Source organism: Rhinolophus ferrumequinum, chromosome 21 (genome assembly GCF_004115265.2).
Source record: "Rhinolophus ferrumequinum isolate MPI-CBG mRhiFer1 chromosome 21, mRhiFer1_v1.p, whole genome shotgun sequence".
In the NCBI taxonomy this organism is placed as follows: Eukaryota; Metazoa; Chordata; class Mammalia; order Chiroptera; family Rhinolophidae; genus Rhinolophus; species Rhinolophus ferrumequinum.
Window position 1 is genome coordinate 46,415,351 of NC_046304.1, and position 20,384 is coordinate 46,435,734.

Consider the following 20,384-nt stretch of genomic DNA (forward strand, 5'->3'; position numbering starts at 1 on the left):
TCCATTAGGCTTCACTCTTGATGTGCATTCAGTGGGTTTGGACAAATGTATAACGACTCATATGCATCGTTTTAATACCATAGAGACTAATTCTCCTGCCCAAAAAATCCTCGGAGCTCTGCTCCCTCATCTCCATCTGCCTTCTGCCAACCCCTGATTTTCTTCTGGTCGCCATAGTTTTCCAGAACGTCACATAGTAACATATATTTTTTCATGTCTTTTCATGGCTGGCTAGCTCATTTCCTTTTTTAGCACTGAATGGATAGTCCATTGTCTGGATGGACCACAGTTTATTCACCTACTGAAGGGTGTCTCCCGTTTGGGCAATTATGGGTAAAGCTGCTGTAAATACCCGTGTGCAGGTTTTTGTGTGGACATACGTTAAAAACTTTTTGAGTAAAGACCAAGGAGCACGATTGCTGGATCATCTGTAGAAAGATGAGATTTCATGTTATAGAAATTCAGTTGACTTAAAGTTAATTACGTGTTAATCAGTAATCCAAAGAGAGGAACACCATCTTTGGAGAACAGTGAATTGTGTGGTTTCGCCAGCTTAGGGACTGGAAAGCATTTTTCTGTAATGGGTCAGATACTGAATATTTTAGGCTTTGAGGGCCTCGTGGTCCCTGTTCAAGACCCTGAAGGTCACTGTTACCAGTTGAAAACAGTCATCAACAATATGTAAATGAATGAAGAAGCATGGCTGTGTCCCAGTAAAACTGTAATAGACTGAAATGTGAATTTCATGTTATTTTCACATCACAAAATATTCTTCTTTAAATTTTTCTTCATCATTTAAAAATGTAACAACTTCTTAGCTCATGGTCTTACAAACACAGGAACCAAGCCGAACAAACAAAAACAGTCTGCAGATAGCAGCGCTGGAGTAATCATGCCTCAGTTCTATGTCATAGGCAGTCCCTTTGTGTAGCCCGACTTCTTTTTAAACCATTACTAAAATCGCTGTACAGCAATAAAGGACAGATTCTTGAAAAAGAGAATGAGGTTTCACTTCAAGGTTCTACATTCAATTAATGAATTCTTGCATCATCTTGGCATTGGGCAAATCTTCAAACCAACATTCCCCTTCAATGTGCCTCAGTTTCTCCCTGTGTAGGGGAGGGGGAGGTAATTACAGTTCAATGCAGTTGAACTTCACTACAGTTCATTTTCACTTAAGGTAGATTTGGGAGGCCTAGACATTCAACAGAAAAGCCAACCCAGATAATCATTTTTATTTGGCTTTAAAAAGTGTTTTTCTACTTACATGTGAGTATGGGTGTGTCTGATGGTCTGGGAATTTACTTCAAACAAAGGAATGAAGCCACGCTGAGATGGTCTGACTCAGTTGGAGTTGGGAAACCATCCAGTTTCCCCATCTTGCCTCCTGTCCTGCCCTTCTCTGTGGTCTTTTTTTTTTTTTTTTTTTTTTTTTAATGCTGTGCAGTTAAGATGCCTCATCCTCTCAGATCAACCCAAATACTAATCCAAACAAAGCCACCGTCCCTGAGCAGAGCAGAGGGAGTTATGTGTGCTTTGTTCTTTTTAAAAAGTCCTTTCAGACAGAACACTAATAAAGGGAGCTCAGCTTTCTAACAAGCCAGTAACTAAGCCGAATAATTGATAATACTCACTGAATAAGCAAGGCAGGCTTATCCATAGATAAACCACAATGAATGTCACCTCGATTAGTATGGAAATGCAGACTTTTCTTGAGTCTTCACATTTCTTTGCAAAAAAGTTAACCTCTAGGTTCACTGCTTCCCTGACTTTTATGGGTGATAGAAAATGATAGGTCCCTTGGAGAGTTCAAACTCTCGTACTTGTTACTGTGTAACAGGTTGCAAATCATGTTCTCCCATCAGAATGTTAAAACCTGAATGATAGCTAACAGGTTTGGAACACTAAGTAGCTCCCCGAGGTAGGTGTTTTTGTGTTGTTTTTGATGTTGTTATTATCCCCATTTTACAGATGAGGAAAACTGGCATGCAGCTCCTAATGTCACAAAGCTAATAAGCAACAACACCAGCATTGAAATCCAACCTAGCTTCCTCAAGTGTTCATGCTTTTAAAAATGAAAACAAAAACCAAACAACAACTATCATCAGAACCTAGAAATGGCGCCTTCAATTTGGAAGGTTAACCAAACTGGATGGTGGCCCCGGCGACCAATCCTCTTTGGAATAAAGAAAAATACTGATTCCTTGCCAGCACAATCCTCCTTTTGAGCTCTCCTGCATACAGGCCCACCAGGGTCTGAATTGCTTGGGGTCATCACTTAGTTTCTTGTGGCTGCCTTTCACATTTTCTGGACTTTTCTCTTGGCACTACCATGTTAAAGCCACCTCTTCACTTATCATTCAATGTTCTGACTTCCGGTCAGCCAGCTTGCCCACAGGACCACCTCAGCCATTCCTCGCACCCCTTAGGATCTGTTGCTGGGGTGGAGTGACCTCTGTACGCAGACTGTACGTTCTGGTTCAGGCCCACAGCCGTATTTATTTATCCTCTCTGTCTTCAGCTCTGATTCTTGGGGCTGGTGGAGGGAGGGCCCTCCAGCCTTAATCGCCGTGTTCTATTTATCAGGGTGTATTCAACTGTGGATGCCAGGTCTCTGGATCTGGGCTGTAGTCAGTAAATAATCATTACAGGCTTGTTGCATAAAGGTATGAATGGATGCTTAGCTATTTCTCGTTGTCTTGTCTCAGTTTTCATTGGCATGCACTCTCAACCCTCACCTGTTAAGATGTAGACAAAGAGTTCTGGTAAAAAGTGTTTCTTTGAATTGCTCAGACAAAGCCTGAAAACAGGCAGGAGGATTTCCATAGGTCAGCTCCCAACAACCCTGTTTGTAAATATTTGAGTCACTTTCAGGCATTGTGTTGAGCATATTTCTGGCCCAGGAAATCTTCCTCCTTTGTATCCGTGACCGAGTGAAAACTTAGGCAGGGTGTGCTTGAATGACCTTCACTCTGTACCTTATCCAGAGGCAGAGGCAGTGAGGTAACCTTCGTCTCAGCTGACTGGCTGTCGCCTGCTTTACCAGATGCCAAGGGCTACCTATGTAGATTCCCAGGGTGGAATTGTAGGAACAACTAATGTCAATGGTTAACCCAGGTTCTTGGTGTCTGGAGCTTTTCTTTCCTTTATTATTAACCAAAGAATTTTTTACCATTGCTCAGCTGTGAGCACTGAGTTCATTGATCTTCCATGGGGAGAGTGAATAAGGTAAGTTTTGCTCTGTTTTTATTATTATACAAGGACATTCAGCCTATGATTTGCTCATGCTGGATTCTGTTTAGAGAGCAGCCACGCTTGTATCCAGCCATGTAAATAACAATGTTGAATTAAATGCAATAAAGATAATTTAATTTCCTATCCAAGTGCTTTAAGTAGGAGCCAATGCGTCACGTTCCTTGAGTTCTATTGAAGATTTGGTCAAAGTTTTCAAATTTGGTCTTTGCAGGATTTATTAAACAGCTCTTACTTGCCAGTATATATGTAGATATCTAAAAGTGACTTCATCATATTCCATATTCAATACCAGATGGAATATTCTGTAATTTCTTTCAAAAGCAAATTATTGCATCCTGTGTATATGTACACTTTTGTGAACATATAGCTTCAAGCATTGAAATATGTATTTACATACCCTCTTAAAAAAATTTCAAGAAAAAAAGGCTATCTTTTTCTGAGAATTGTATATGATGTGAGAAAGAATAAAAACATGCATTTTCTAGACTGATTTTAACATATATTAGAAGTCAATAATTTTCTCCTGTTGGTTCACCTTAATCTCTCTCAAGCTTTTTTTCTTACTCAGTAAAATCTTAGAATTTTTGTCTTTGAGTATGTATTCAGAAAAGTGTAGATCTGTCAGAACCTTTCTGTCTGGCTACCATGAATTTTGTAACATATGTAATTGAATTGTTTCCCTTGTCAGTGGGTGTATGTGGTAAACGAGCTTTTCTATAAACCGGATTTTTGAGCATGTGTAGTCTTTGCACTCTTACAGAGTCATCTGAGCTGAAAGGTATTTAGGAAAACTGAACTGGATTATTTCTGCTGAATATTACCCTTACAGCTACAAGAGCCAGACTCTTACGAAGAAAGAACGTATTTATGTATGTGTGCCACTTTACTTTGGGAAATGTGAGGCAGCCACTCTCTCTCTCAGATTTTAACCAATAAAGTGACATGAAGCATCTAAACCATTTAAGCAGTTCTGAAATTAAGCCAAAAAGAAGTTCAAGAGTGAAGAGAGTCCAGGGTTGAATTCAATTCAAATCAGCAGAAAGCGAAAAAGAGAGAGAGACAGAGAAAGAGACAGACAGTGAAAGAACTAAAGTAACTGACAGATATAATTGCTGCTTAAGTTTACTTTTAGAATGTGAGAATTGTGGTAAATCCAAGACATGAGTCTCATACAAAACAAGACCCTGACAACATTTGGAACTGGAAGAAATACTAGAGTGGGAGGGACATCGATATGCTATTTTAATGCATTTTCCTAAATAAGTATTTTTGGACTTGCAAGAGAACAAGAGTTTTCAAGGACATAGAAAAAAAATATGTTTCTTCCATTATACGAGTTAGTGATGAGTCCAAGTTAAGACTTGGATATAAATTAGTTGAAAATTAGGAATTGTCAAAAAAAAAAAAGTATAGTTCTCTGGAAAATGATAGATGTATAAAGGATATTTAGAGTGAGTATTTGGTATCACAATAACCCATATATTTAGTTGAACGTCGTCTTTTTTGAATTTGTAAAACCCATCATTTGAACAAACTGTTCAGCTTTTGTCCCATATGTATTTATCCTTGAGTAGTCAATGTTACTTCCTTGTTCTGGGAAACCTGGCCTCAAACCTAGCTTTAGAAGTAGGTGGATGGACACTTTCATTATTCCAGGTATCACATAGACTATAAATATTTCTATGGTAAGGTGGAAAAATAAGCATTTTAGTGTTTATTGTGTTCTGGGAGCTTCAATACTATATCACTGGGTCATCTCATGTGAAAGGAGCTATCGCGTTCATTTTATAGATGAAGCTTAGAGTTTCCACTTTCTGGCTGTTTCATCTTAGGAAAGTCATGTAACTCCTTTGACTCAAAGATTCAAACTCAGTCTTGTCTAAATTGGAAAGTGGAGTTTGGTCAAAGAGGAAGTGGTTTCTTACAATTGAAACAAAGGATAAGTTATTGTTAAAAGACTCCCACAGGCCAGTCCTGATGGCATTGTCTCCTCTTGTGTGAACTTTGCTTTCTGTACCACATATTTTATGTATTCTCTTGTATATTTTTATATAGGTTTTTTTTGTTTATTGTTTTTTGTTTGTTTGTTTGTTTTTGTATCTGAGTAGTAGCAATGTGCTGGGAACTATGGGAAGCCACAAGATACATGTGGTGTACTTTTTAGAGGCATTAATTCAACTCAACAATTTTCATGGAGAGTAAGAGGAATGAAATAATTTAACTGATAAGCAGTTTAAATAATTATTTTTATAATGCAGGTATGCTGATATACCAGACTTCAAAACCAACATATATTGTAAAGGAAAATCATAGACTAGAATAGGTTGAGCTTGGACCCCGTCCTTTGTGTTATATCCTTGATCCCCAAGGGTTTTGCGTTAGGAATAAGTGTAATGGGCTCATTTCTCTTCTGTTTTCTCAGGTTGTTTTGTTGTTGTTTTGGATGGAAAATTTGCAGAAGCGCTATTAAAGAATGATTTTTGTGAGACTAAATTCTTGGGTTAGGTTACTTACTTGATTAGTTAGTTGGCCCTGCCCCAGAAAATATCTACTCACTCACAAACACGGCCAGTCTTTTCACAACTCCATACTCTTCTCATTACACGTGAGATTGTTCCAAGCCATGGTAATTCAGGACATTCTGTGTCTAGTTTGGGAAAATAATTCCAAAGTAACTTCACAAAACAAGGCACCTGGCATAGTGGCTGGACCACAGGAATTGTTTGGTAGATCTCTGGTTCAAGGTTCTCCTGGACAGAAGCCAGCACACTGAGTCGGCCGAACGAGATCTTCACAGCTCTCACCACTAGCACTTACCTGAAAGTCACGCTCAACCATCCGTGATGAGCTGTTATTAACTGACCTTTTAGTGTTCTCAGAATGTACTGAGTTCTATTCATAGATGGCACAATAACATCCCTCCCTGGACTTGCAACTAAAATTTGAGAAGGTGCCAGAGTATTAGAGACTGTGAACTATACACCAGGATTGTCACATCAAGAGCCTGCTCCTTTTGCATGTTTAGCTTGCCTTTTGTTTAGGTCAGAATTGAGCCAACTTGTGGTGGTTAGAGAACACTCAAGGAGAAAGTCGTGTGGCTAACTTGAGCAAATTATCTAAGACTTAACGCGATAGACATTGTTAAATTTAGGCTTTGTGGGAATAGAAGGTTCATTTCCTTATGACTAAAATTTTAGTTAACTGTATTAGATAACAATATTGAGCTGAAGATAAGATTACACCATTTTCATCAGGAGTTTCAAAGCTCGAGAAACATTCAGAGAAATAAAACTGAACAAAGCAAGATCACAAACGAGCAGACCCAAACAAAACCAAACAGAAGCAAAACGTGCTGTGCTTTTAACCCACAGGAATTTAGTACAACAGAAATCAGGACATTGTTACCTTCTTCCTGTAATTTGCTGGTGGAAAGAGTGGACACCTTTTCTCCAGGTGTGCGTGACATGTGTGATCTGTTGGGACAGCTTGTACAACAGAAGCACAGCAGTACCGAGAGAGCAGAGCCAGGAGATGAGAAGTCCATCTTGTGCCCTGTAGACACTAGCTGTTTCCAGTCACCATGGTTTTTGTGCGTGGAGCACAAGTGACTGTATTAGTTATGCACAAAGCAATACCATGGTAATCACTATACCATTATTACCTTACCGTGGACCTGGTTATTTTAGGCATCAGAATAATAGCATTCAGTAACCCCGTAGCCATGCAGTAAACAGAATAGTGTCATCTTTTACACTTTGGTTTCATGGATTGAACAAATGGCAGCTCCTTTCTTCTAAGTAGGTGTGTACTGCTCATTGCATTGGGCACTAGGTATATAAGAGAAATCCATCCATTCCACAGCATTGGGAAAGTCAAGGCCTGGCAAAGGAGGACACAAGCGGAGAAGCCACTGAGCCTGGGGGATTGAAGGGAGGCTTACAGTGGATGTGATATTTGTGTTTTAGCTTGAAGAACGAAGAGCTATCTGCCAGATTTATAAAGAACCTGATGTATTTAGGGAAATGTGCACAGTTTCATGTGGTTCGTGTGTAGGGTTCTTGGTGTGAGGATGGAGGCAGAGGAGCAACAAGTGGAATAAAGAAGAGGGTATGACCTACGTCGTAGCTTACGTGGAAGGATGCTTACGATGTTCATCCCTCTCCACCAAATCACTCAGTCTATAGTTCTAAAACTGAGCTAGTTCCCCGTAACCCGGGACTGATTCTGAGAAAGGAGGAGGGCTTAAAGGGAAATGTGGAGAGCACGGAAGAGGTAGACGAAGCAAATTAGTGATATTTTTCTACTTTATAGAGGACATTTTGGTTCCAATGCAAAGTGGGTTTTCCAGTAAGTGAAACTATCTTTGACACAGAGAACTTGATCATTATGTATCAGGACTCTGTTTTCTTCTGAAGTGGTCCATCCCCTGTGTTTTATTGTCCTAAACTGCATTAGTGTTAACTTGATTCCACTCTATTTATGGAGTAGGTGCTCAGAATATTATTCACACCTGAATGGAGTGCTTAAGATGGTTTTAGGAATTCACCTACAAAGGCTCAGTTTCTCACCAAGGAATGGCTAAATAGACTAAAAGAAGCATCATGGTGCAGTGGAAAGAACATTGCTCTCAGTGCCAGAAGTAAGACTCAGCTTCAGTCTTACTGTTATTATACATTTATTATTATTTGACAGTAAGTAATTCTCCATAGTCAGTTTCCTCGTCTATAAAATAAACATGAATTTCCCTAGTGGTTCTGCTCCTCTAATCCAGCTCTGATGACTGAGCCTATTAAATATTTCTTTTCATAAGAGTATGATAAGATTTGACCTTATGTAATGGGTCGCACAGTCTTTGTGAAGCTGGTTCTGGCGCTGGAGCCTGAAGCTGTGAGGCAGGTAGTCAGAAGAAGAGATGGATGTGAATTGGAGCAATACAACAAATGGAAACCAGTGAATATTGGCTGGAAGCCACCGGGATGAAATGGAGCCCATGTCCATCTCTTTGAGCCTTCAATTAGGTAATGGGGGTGCCCCATAGGGGAAAATGGTGGCCTGTCTCATGTAACCCAGGAGCCATAAACGCTGGAGGTGGAGACCCAGAGGGAACTGCAGGAACAGTGACAACCTGTGTGAGTTGCCACAGTACCTCATGCCCTTCCCCAGCCTTCTGATATAAAGAGAATATGGCTATAGTTTCACCTTTGCCTTACAGATGTCATGCAAAATGTCTGCCATGGCCCAAGATAACTTGGAACTAAGAAGGGAATGGAATTCTGGGACATGTAGTCCTAGTTTAGTGAAACTAATACAATCCAAATCTGCCACCTGCCATTCAGCATATAAAACAAATGATTGAGACATAGTTCCTGCCTCCAAATAGGCAACTATGTGGCAGGAGAGAGTCTTAATTCACCCTGATATGCATTCTACTACTAGAACTGCTTTGCCTCTTTTACAAGCATAAAGTGAGATTAATGCACTTGAACAAGCTTCAGAAGTGTTACTTTTTTAATGGTTTTTCAGAGTCTCATTTGGGTTATTTGATATTAGATCACCTCTATTTTTAAAAGAAACACTGGGAAATAAATTCATTCTAGATATTTTTAATAAGTTGAGGTTCCCTAAGATCCCTTGGTCTTTGTCTTACTTCACTTGGGAGAGTGGTGGTGCTGAACGGATAGCAACCAAATCCCCACGCTAATCCAGAGCCTTTTGCTCATGTAATCACGCCTGCGTGTTTGTCACCAACCATTTTTTCCAGGCACAATGTTTATCCTGCTTAAATATAACTTACCCCTCTTTTAAGCTAAGAAAAGTAAGAGGTTGATTAAGAAATAGTAGCAAAATTCCTTGTCCACTATTAAAAGGAAAGCATCGAAGATAGGAAGTAGCCTCAAAATGTTACATGAAAACTACTTGCTTTTCAGCATGGTCTTATATAGATTTTCCCTACTATTTCTTTATTAGATTATGTGTGACTAACTCTTTCACCTTAATCTTCTGTCTCAGTTTCTGTTCCTTTGATGCTCTGTAGTAGAGTAGATTTGGTATATTTCAAAGACTTCATGTTTTCTGTGTATCACAAAGATAGTGTCAGATTATAGGTGGTTTCACTTTTTCTTTGAAGAATTTGTTTTCACATCCCAAGTGTTCTGTTACCAAAGTCATGAAAAGAAGCTGTTTTTGCTAAATCTTTCGTGAATGAGACTGTATGGAGAAAGTTATAAAAAACTTTCATCTACCAAAGGCAAAGGAACATGTCTCTTTTCACAGCAGACATATTTTCAATTTACTGATTGATCTTTGTTTAACAAACACAGGATGCTAACTACATGCCATGCATCATTTTAAGTGCTTACAAATATTTTCATCCCCATGATGAACTTTATTTTTACAGAAAAGGAAGCAGGGGCACAGAGAGGCCATGTACTATCCCCAAGGTCACAGAGCTAGAAAATGGCATAGCCGATTTTGGACCAGGCAATCTCTCTCTATATTATGTGTTTCTAACCACTCATCTGTGCCCTCTAAAGAACTTCAATTCCCCATAAATTCATATCTGTGTGATTACTGGGATCCTAAATTGTATTAACACATGCTTTGAATTATATACCCACTAGTCAAGAAACCTTTGCACACACACTCAAAGTGAAAGCCTGAGAAATGCTCAGGCATTGAAATGATAAAATAGAATCAAACCCTACTACCTGAACCGGCTCTTGGATCTCTGATTATTTGAAGTATTCTATTTTGCGTGCCAAGGATTACCTTGTACCTTCTCTATCAAGGCGTTTGAAGAATAAGAACAAGCAAATCAGAAACAAAAGATGTATGCACTCGATTAATGGGCAGAGCCCCAGCTGTGCGAGCACAGAGGTTTGTCAAAATCTAATAAACACAAGCAGAACTTTAAAAATGTAAATCACTATGGATTTCACTTCACTGAGCAAGTATAATATCCAATCAAAGGAAAGTAATATATCATTGATGGGGGAACATGCAATCATTCCTTATGGTCCCAAGCACATATGGAAGTCTGTTGGCATTAATACTAAATATTGAACTAATACCAAATAAGCCATTTGTAGATACAAGGAGAGCCCAGTGGGCCTTGACAGATTTCTTCGTTTAGTGAGAAGTTTCTTCTTAATTAATCCAATATAAAATAGCCCCTTTTCTTTGTGCCAGTGAATACAAACTTAGTTAGAAATTACTGCTCTTGATATGCAAATATTTACAATGAAAATTTTCATGAAGAAGCCTTAGTTTTTACAATTTTTGTTTTGCTATTCAAATTTTTACTATTTAGAAAATAATTACATCAAAATAAGTTTATTAATCACTTGTTCAATATTTATTAAAAGAATGTCTCTAGAAGAAAGACATAGGATGTTTGCTTTTTAAGTTAAAAAAAAAAAAGAACTGTTGGAAAAAATTTGACAGTTGCCCTACCCTGAAAATTGTTAGTGCATTCATCTGAGAGGTGACTGAACTCCTGAAAGTTCTAATAAACTTCTTTGCTTGCTGTGTCTGGCATTTCCTTTTACGTAGTCCCAGCTTTTAAACTAAAGTCCAGATCATTCTCTGACATATTTTTGTTTTTCTTGTTTTGTTCATCTTTACTCTTTTCTGATTTGATTCCTAATGAAAATGACAAACAACATTTGTGGCATCACTTCAAAGCTTAGAAAATTCTTTTACAGCAATTATCACATTTTATCTTCAAACAACTCTGTGAGACAAGTGAGAGTAGCCGCAGTAGGATTCTTATTATCGAGCTGAAAATACTAAGTAAGGATCATGTAGTATATAGGCTTATGAACAGGAAAATCATGCCAGTTTCTGCTTCTGATTCCGTTTGTTCTCTTCTTGGACCTACAAAAGTAGAGAACATGTGTTAAATATCTACCATGTGCCAGGCATTATGCTGTATGTTTCTGGTTGCCCTATCCTCATTTTTTTTATTTTTATTGGGAGGGTGGGAGGTGTTTTGTAACAGGAATTGGGGGGATTTAAACCACACCAGTGAGCTACCTAAGGTTTTGTTTCTAGATTGAAATAAGAGTCTTGCATAATCTGTACATGAGTTTTAACTACCAGGAAAGAGAGCGGTGTTATACCTGCTTTCATTAAACTCTCACTGTGCCTCATTTCCTGAAGTCTGAAGAGAAATAACCACCCAAAGCCATGTTTTTTGCTGTTGTTATTTGTTTCAATAGTTCCCAAAAGGTACGATTCCTGATTTGGCGGAGTCAGTGAGAAAAAAAACAATCCCTAATGTTACTAAGGTGTAAAATGACAGGGTTTTTATAATTGTGTTTGTCTATAACCAGAGGGCACTCTAATAAATCACCTTAACTCACTAGGAAGAGGGGGGAATATTTATCTATAAACTAGACTTACAGCTCATGTAACATATTTTCAAAAGGTTACCCTGTCTCTGTTTACCAAATTTACATGTAGATAAAAAAATTAAAAGCTAGTTACTCCAGTATTTACATAGAACACAGAGCTCTGATTAACTCTGTTTAGAATCTCTTGTTCCCTGACACTCAAGATAAAGGCAGAATATGATCCACTAAGACTTCATAACCCTGGGCCTAACCCTCCTGCATTGCTGCTCTAGGCAAGCATCTTAACTGATGGGAGTTGATGGGGTCCACTTCTGTCCTGTCTCACCCCACCGCAAAAAAGCTGGTCAACGATTTGCTCAAGCATGTATTTTCTTAGGCTCCACCTCAGATCTAATCACTGACTTATCTTCCTGTGAAAGTATTTGTGCTGGTTAAACAGGGCAACTCGATCTAGGCAGAACCTGTTGTTTCTGCTTCTGTCCACAAGCAGGGGTAGAAAGGCTGATGGCCGTGACTTTATAATTGAATGAGGCAATTGTTCCGGGTTTTTTGTTTTTGCCTTGAAAGAAAATTCTGCAGGCTTGAAAACTGTAAGATAAGGGGAAAAGTCTACCTGAAAACACTGTGTGCCTTCTCACAAACCTTTAGCTAGTTGAAAACAGATCATCTTTGTTACTCTCTGGCTGGATAAAATTGCACACATGATTTGGGTAATTGAGGTCGATGGAAACACTCTGACTTTATTTTCCCAGGTACTTTTCTGGGCTGAATTAGGGACGTACGTCAGCCCCACAGCCCTACTTACAGACTGACTTGCCTGTTCATTGGGTGTATTTAGCACAGTCAGATGTTCCTTCTGATGCTTTCACTTTATATAGTCTCTTGGTTGCAGGCCTCATTCTTTGCGTGGCCCTGGGTAAGTAAGTCTTCAGTTTCCTGCTATTACACAGGGAGACCTTTATGAGACCCTTAGGGGACACTTCATTTGATGTCAACCTATATTCTCGAATCATCCTGATCTCCTACTCCAGGAAGAGTCACTTCTAACTTATTTTACTCTCACATATAATATTTACATTTAATTTGATATTCTTGGGTGCATCAACCTACACAGCGAAATAACGCCAATACGTGGAATATGCTATGATGTCCTGGGGGTTGGGGGGTTCATTTAAGGTGGGTGGCAAGGGTGGTGACGTGCACAGTTTGAGCAGAGCTTCATTCATAGGTCAGGAAAACAGGTGTTAGACAACACTGACAAGTCTAAAATTTGATCTGCACCATAAATAAGAGAATCCTAAAATATCTGTTAACAAACACATTTGGGTGAACCCATAGCAGGCTTTTAATTGTTTTTCTTTCACTTTTGTTGATATATAGGATCAGAATAACTAAACAGCATCTCCCACATATGTGTTTGTTTCCTTTAGCCGGTACATTCAGAATAATGGAATAAACTATGTAAGCAGATTTAAACCCCCAGAAATATCCATCTGGTGATCTTTAGGTACCATGTACAGTTGAAGAGCCACTTTTTAAGATTTCCATCACCTCTGGATAATGTGAAATGTTACAATCTAAGAGTAAGCTTAACATCTAGAATGGCATTTTGGGAAAACAAAGAGAACCTGACTTTTATCAGGCAGCTAGTTTTATAGTTGGAAATAATTGAGCTATTTAGTAGTCCATAAATTTGCAAAGGTTGAAAGGTAGTAAAAGAGTCCTCAGAGAGGAAGGAATAGAGAGAAGAAATTTTTAAAAGATATGAAATAACCTTTCAAAGGCAAGCAAGGATGTCGTATTTAGTTTCCTGAGGTTTCCAGAACGGGGTAGCTTAAAACAACAGAAATGTGTTCTCTCCCAGTTCAGGAGGCTGGAAGTCTGAAACCATGGCCACTCTCCCTCCAGAGCCTTTGGAGGAGGCACCTCTCTTGCTTTTCTTCTGGTAGCCCCAGGCATTCTTAGCTTGTGGCGGGTCACTCCCATCTCTGCCTCCTTCTTCACAAGGCATTCCCCAACCCTCCTTTCTTCTTGTAAGGACACCAGTCACATTGGATTAGGGCCCACCCTGATGACCTCATCTCAACTTGATGACCTCTGCAAAGACCCTATTTCCAAATAAGGTCACGTTCACAGGTACCAGAGGTCAGGGCTTCTTTGGGGAGGGCACCGTTCAACCCATAACAGATGATAATGGCAAAGAAATGAGAGACTCCATACCTTCCTTGGGAAAGAAGAGAGAAACACCATGAAATGAAAAGTCCCTTGACTTTCCTTTTCTTAATAATTCCTCTAGGGTTGTGCTTTTACATGGCTATGATGGAATCATAAGATAATATTAGATGGAAACATTTTTCTACTTATTGTTTTGAATCTTTCATCCCTTTGAAGAGGCATGGTCTGACTCGTTCCTCTCTAAATCGCCATAACTATTGGAATTTGATTAGCTGTCAGTGAGCAGGTAACTTTAGTGCTGATAATAAACAAAACAGAAGAACCTGTTTCACAATGTGGAAGGGAAAGGTCAAATCAAAAGGGAAAATAAAAGGAACAGTGCACTGTTGATTGAGGAAAAGTGAAAGACATGAAGTATTTTCAGAAATAGTTATCCTATAAACACGAAGAAAATAGAGATTTGGGTCTGACTCAGATTTTCTTCCATAACTTCTCTTGTACCCCAGACAGCTCTGTGTTCCGAAGCTTCCGCTATATTTTCCAGACTTCCTAGCCTAAAGAGAAATAACAATAGTAACATTTGCATTTACTTAAGGCTTGAAAAAAAATCAAAGTGAAAATAATAGTAACCTTCAAGGAGTGTCTGCATGGAATAACTGACTCAACTATTTTGGCCAAGGCTGTCGTTTGGTCCTTATTTTCATGGCAGTGATAGCAGTATTTTCAAGCAGGGGGGAGGTGGGTGGAACGGTGTGGCTATCATATGAATCTGTATGTGAATGAAAACATCTCCCCGGTGGAAAGACTACTAACTAGTCAGTGTTGCCTTTGTGAGTTTCAGAAAGTTACAAAAGCTAAAAGAACTTGAGCTGCTAACAATTAGTGAAAGTGTGTATCGCACACACAGACACCATCTAGGTTGAAAGCATGGGCTGGCAAAATATTGAAATGACCACATCCATCCACTGTGCTTTATTAGCCAAGGAGGTAATAAGCCAGAGAAATATAGCCAGCAGGGAAGGTGGTGGTGGGGGTGGGGGGAATGGTAAAAATACATTCACCTTACTTTTTGTCACTAAAACAGCTGCAAATTGGTAGATTTGACAAAGCTGAAATTTATTATACACTGTCACCCCCTAGGTTTAAAATAATTTTGGACTGGTCAAATAGAGTCACACTTGAAAGTAAATGCAAAATGGGCACGATGCCATGTTTCCAAGAACACGGGGCATCCAACTTGCTACAGTTTACCAGTCCTGAGAGATGGCAGGGACTATTGTTCTCAAGATCCTACACAGCAAGGGCGTGCAGTTCTCCACAGAAGAACAGTTATCACTGAGAGTTTGTTATATTAGTCTTCATGAAGATCAGAAAGATTCAATTACAGTGAATTCAGTCCAGCTTTAATATGTTGGCTAATAGATAATTAGATTTCTAAGAAAACCAAGCTGCCCTGGGAGAGAGAGAGAGAGAGAGAGAGAGAGAGAGAAATGCTTTTTTTGACTCAGATCATAGAAAAATATGAATCATTGATTTGGAGGGCTTTATTCACAAATGATTCCATTTATAAGTATTGGTATAGATGCTACGGGATCAAGAAGTGTATTCCTGTGAGGTTGCTGTCCCACCTTTCATTTACTACCATATCATGTTGTTTATTTTGAGAGGCTGAATATACAAACGAACAATGGCCAAGACAACATTGGACAATACAACTCTGACCCACAACCTCTATCACAGACAGCCTGGAAGACAAACCACATCCTTTGTGGCCATGAGCCCCAAATGGTCAAGGCCTGGCCATTGACTGCCACCTTCCCTAATTTGTCCCCCTAAGTTGCATCTACCAAAGAAAGCAAAATGTGCATCACAAACCAATCGATGCCCCACTTTCAGTTAACCTGATTCCAGCGTCTCCTGCCAGCAGCCACAGATCAGAGCAGACCTGAAGCCTTCCTGTTTCTCACTTGGAAGCTTTCCCCATCTCTGTCTCTTTTTGCGCCTCTGCTAAACACCAGCAATGATGGCTGACTCCCTTTGCTATGGCAAACTGAGGGAGAGCCCCTGCTTGTTTTCATTGGGGTGGTCTGTGTTTATTTCTACAGTATTATAATTTGTATATAGCAACCTTTACATGGCAAGATGAGCCTGCCAAAGGTGAGAAGTCCCTTGGGGCCACTGGATAGGAAGGGTAGTGCCAATCGTCTTTGACAGCTAGAAACATTATTGGAACTGGTTCAAACTTGGATCAGGATTCCTTTGACCTAGCTCAGATCCGTGATGATTTGGTGCTTGTGTTACTCAGTTCTCTTTACAAATCATCGCAGCCAAGGTCTCGCTGCCTGTGAGTCTCCTGCACACGTCCCGGTTTGGGGGTGCTTTTCTCTGTGGAACTACTCAGAGTAATGGGACAGTCACCCGTGATTAGCTCAAATGGGCTCTATTTCTTTAAGGAGGTCTGTTTTACCGTTATTCACTGAGAATTGTGTGGGCTTTGATATTGGCAAGTTTCAATTCTAATCCTGCCGATTACTTTTATTCGTAACGAGACTTTGGGAGAATCTGTCAGCATATTTAAATCGTATTTACAAATTGCTAGTAACAATAGTACCTATCGTATGGATCGCTTAAGAATTAAAACAGGTAATTTCTGTAAAACAGTTACCAAAGTCCTGAAATGTAATATGTATTGAATAAGTAGTAACTATGATTATGACATCAAAATAGGTGCTTGTATTTCCAAGTCAACAACCTTTTTATCTCTGACGTGACAACATGGAACATTTGGAGCCAAAATTTGGAAACTGCTGGGAACTTGCTAGTTTTTCAGATTGTATTAGTTACCAGAGAAGCTCTGCTATCTAAGACAATATGTGCATTACATCGTGTGGAGAATGAAGGCATTTACCTTCATAATTCAGGAGTACGCCTTGTGCTGTACTGGAAACTAGGCCTCTCAGAACAGGAATGATCTTAACCTCAGTCCTCTCAAGGCCAGCAGGAATGTGTCTTAACCTCAGTCCTCTCTAGGGCCTCAATTGGCAGAGCAAGTTACAGCTAGTAACTTGGTTAAAGTTTTGGGATATTAACTTGACTCTTTAGAGTATAGACAAATCTGTCCTTAGAATCCGTAACTCCAGAGATGCTGTAAGGTACATGACACAGCCAGCTGAAGAAGATAGCATGTCCTCTTGTCTCTTTTACATCCCATTGCCGTCAAAGAAAGCATCTGACATGGTGAAATGCTCATTTTGCAGACGTGACGTGTGCAAGTTTAATTTCTGAATCAAACAAAGGAAAAATTCCTGGGCATTTTATGTGCATTTTTCCTCATGTGATCACAGAATAGGAGTTAGCTATTTAGTCCCAAACGAGACATGACCTCACTGAGGTTTGTTCCTTGACTAAATTTCGGAGTTGCACACAGAACAGCATCAATGGCACTGTTTGTGGGTTCCCGTCTCCTCGCTGATGTCAGGGATTTGTTTGGTGGTGGATAGGGGTGAGGAGGGGGTCTCCAGCAAATGTTTTTGGAACAAATATTTTGTGGCATTTCATTGTTTTTGTCGCAAAAGCCATTTCGTGGTCAATCTGGAAACCAAGAATGGAACGAGTTACCTTGTTAAAATTAGAAAATGAAAACGTGTTTGTTTTGTTTGGTGGGTGTCATTAGAAATGGGAGGAACAGGTCTTTCCAGCGAAGTGGGCAGACCTTTCAGGAGCACCTGGAATACTATTTCCATGTACACAAATGCAATTAGATAGCTGAGGAAATGTTATGAAGAATAGGCCCTCCCTGCATCCCCAACCTAACACGTTCCTCAGCTTCCCTACGAGGACGGTTTCAAAGGTTTTCCATTCTCTTTCAATCTCTGTTCCTGTCTCCACTACCCACCACCCCATTACTTAACAGGGAAGTACAATCACCGACCTATTTTCACCCAACGTATAGACTTGATTACAGCTGTATACATTCTTTCCGTGGAACTATCCTTGAATCTCTTTCTTCCTTTCTCCTTTCCCTTCCCCGATCCTTTCCTGATGGATTTCTGATCATTGTGGATTCACACTTTCAAACATCTCCCGAATCCGTTCCCTTTGCTTTCTTCCTCTAGGTTTTGCAGTGTCTTCCTTACTGCCGTCCGTATCTGGTGTCTGGCCAATCCATTCTCACCACCACTACCAGAATATATTCTCTTACATGCTAACCAGAGTGTCTCCTCCCATGGTCAGAGGCTTTTAATCCTGCCTTAGAATCATCCAAATTCTTTAACCTGACTTACCATGCTGCTCACCACTCCAACTCTCTCTGTCTCATACTTTTCACCATCCCAGATCCTATGATCAAGCCAAATAAACATTTTTATTTTTCCTGCTAACTCCTAGTCAGTGCTAACACAGTTTGTCTTAACCAGTTGCATTCAGTATGACTAGAGTAAGGGTATAAATTACACCCTTTGGGAAATGTGACTCAGAAGTAACTACTGCAGAATGGATTCACTGAAGAACAAAAACAAACACATCCATGGTTTTTATGAAAGTGGGAGCCTATCCAAGAGCGAAAAAGGCTCAACATGAAAACAAGATTATTCATTAGTAGAATTTTAAATTGACTATTTGTAGTTTCCTTAATGCATGATAAGGACTTAATAAGTGCTTACTGAATTATATAGAAACATTTAAAACTCTAAATCATTTTTTTGCAGTATCCTTCTTAATAAGCCGGTGGTTTTAAACCCAGTTTCTTTTCCATTCCATTAAACAAATGACAACTTTAATTAAGGCTTAGTGGTATATAATAATTGCTTAGTGGAATATATAATTTAATGAGAATGTACCCTAATATATCAACTTTGCCCAATTTTATTTCCAATACAGACGCTAAAGACCAAATTTTTTTTCCTGACCCAAATATTAGAAGCTAGAGGCTTTCTCTGTGACTGTGAATGGGGATCCTCTCCTCATTCATAGATGCTTTGAACTTGAATTTTGATGGAATTGGACCTTTGAAGTGGAATCTAGACTGATTCTGGACTGGACTGTTAAAAGAGAATCAGAGGAGAACAACCAGCACGTTGAGCAATCCCTAAACCAAAGCTTATCACACAGCGCTGCTCTGGAGCCAACTCGTATCAGCTCACAGGAGCCAGTTGAGCGCCTCTTGGCAATTCCACATTTTGACACATCACATCAGTAACATGAAATCGGCTATGGTGGGAGTATTTACACCACAGACATTGGCAAACTTTACCAATCAGCCCTTTTTTTCCCCCAGAGAGCCCGCTATTACAATTTGCCAGCACACCACTGCCTGTAAGTTAAGTTGACCAAATGTCCTGGCAGCCCTGGTTGACACCTGTTGTCTTCATGTTGTCATCCTTTTAGCATTCGTCCCTATTCTTTTCACCTTCAAAAGTGACAAATAATCAATATGCATATCAGGAATAATAGGATGCTTTGTAGATTTTTTTTCACTGGAAGAAGTGAGGATTGAGTTAGATGGTAAGAAGCAACTATAAGATTCTTATCTTTTTCTCTTTTGTCTGCAGAACAGGCTGTTGGAAGTAGTACAACGCATGTTTTGCAAAGGGACAGCATGAGGACAGGAAAGTCTTAGGAAAGCTCAAAGGTGACACATTTTTATCTGAGAAGGACTTCCTCATCTGTAGAGTTGAATAATCATCAAATAGGAACAAACGCCTGGGGAGACAGGAGGTTGGGGAGTTTCTTGTCAATGAACATGTTCAGGCAGAGACTGGGGACCAACTTGAGGCGATATTGTACAGGAGCTCAGGCAATGAACTCTTGTTGTGTTAATGCCCTTCTGAAGATTCATATTTTGAGTTGAATCCTCCTCTGATAATACCTGACTCAGACGTCTTGGCAGTTCTCACAGGGTCTTTGCTTGGTGATGTGTGTGTTTGGGAGTTGGCATAACAACCAGCCAGAAAAACAATTCGTTCAAATTCAGACAAAGAGTGACCCAAACAGAAACTCTTACTGATTATCCTGGTTCAATTTTAAAATTAATATAATTATCACTAATTTGAGAGGAAGTACATGCTAACTTACTACTGATTTATTTCTGATTCCGGATTTGGAAATCTGTTCGGATAATCAATTTCACTTTAGCACAGTTTGGCCAAAGAGAAGAAAATAAGTCAGTGAGTATCAAGTAACTTTAGAATCGTAGGTGGAACAGGAACACGCTGTTCAGTAGTGAGGATTTCATATGCTTCCTCCGTATCCTATGGTAGCCAGGCAGTTAGGGTAACAGGAAACCCTCTGGCCAGCAATGGTATCCGTGAAGTTTGCTTAGGTCTATCTGAAGGCATCGTTTCAGCTGCAGCTGAGGCTGTATGAAACAACTTGAAATATTTCATCGGGTATGGAAAATCAGATTAAGTAAACAATTCTGTCTATTACCTAGTGCCTACCTTATCCCACATAAAAGACTGTTTTTCTCTATTTCAAATTACTTTCCTAAATTCATCAGTTTGGTTATCATGTGGATTTTGTAGTGAAACCATGAGACCAAACAGGACACCTTCTGCAAGTCTACCCAAAATATTTATTCTTAATAGCAATGACACACCAGAG

At 39.5% G+C, this 20,384-nt stretch overlaps 1 protein-coding gene across 3 annotated transcripts in view; it reads left to right on the forward strand.

Moving 5' to 3' along the window:
- The first annotated feature begins 2,987 nt into the window (after positions 1–2,987).
- KCNJ16 (potassium inwardly rectifying channel subfamily J member 16) overlaps positions 2,988–20,384 on the forward strand; it is a 41,935-nt gene continuing 24,538 nt past the window's right edge. For 2 of the 3 annotated variants that reach the window (XM_033091805.1, XM_033091807.1), the window contains exon 1: positions 2,989–3,228. The gene's annotated coding sequence lies outside the window, so the exon portion shown is untranslated. Of the gene's footprint in view, positions 3,229–20,384 lie in introns of all 3 variants that reach the window. The other variant, XM_033091810.1, reaches the window with a different exon arrangement.